Source organism: Mus pahari, chromosome 7 (genome assembly GCF_900095145.1).
Source record: "Mus pahari chromosome 7, PAHARI_EIJ_v1.1, whole genome shotgun sequence".
Classification (NCBI taxonomy): Eukaryota; Metazoa; Chordata; class Mammalia; order Rodentia; family Muridae; genus Mus; species Mus pahari.
In genome coordinates this window covers 51045259-51045784 of record NC_034596.1, presented here as the reverse complement: position 1 = coordinate 51045784, position 526 = coordinate 51045259, and positions in this window count along the sequence as shown.

Sequence of the window (526 nt, the reverse complement as noted above, 5' to 3'; positions counted from 1 at the left end):
GAAGTGTTACTGAAGTTGCAAAAATCAGCCTCAGTTAGACTGAGGAAGAACAAAAGAATCTCAAAAATGGCAGTATGTACTTAAACTGTTCCTCAAATCAGTCCAAAAGTCCCCTTTTAATAGGGCTTTACTGACCCATTCAATTGAAAGTGAGGCTATGTTTGTTAGTTGGGAGGTAAAAAACTTTTAAGTCCTGCAGCAAATGTTAATGAGGGCTTTGTCTTAACTAACCAAGGAGACTGACTGTAGCAACGGGACTCCAGACCAGGACAGAACACATTTCTTCCAAAATCCAGCCCAGGAGCTGCATTTTGTATGAAGACATTATAGATTAATAAATGATAGCACCATGGTTTTAGAAATTAAGTTAATGTTTCAGTAATTAACACTTAGTCCAACTTTTTTTTTTTTTAAAAAAAAAAACAACAACAAACATTCTAGTCACAGGCCAGAAATTAAGTTTAAGAACCAAATTATTTTTATGTGCAAGTAAGAAAATCTTAAAATCTTAATCATAAAAAGAATT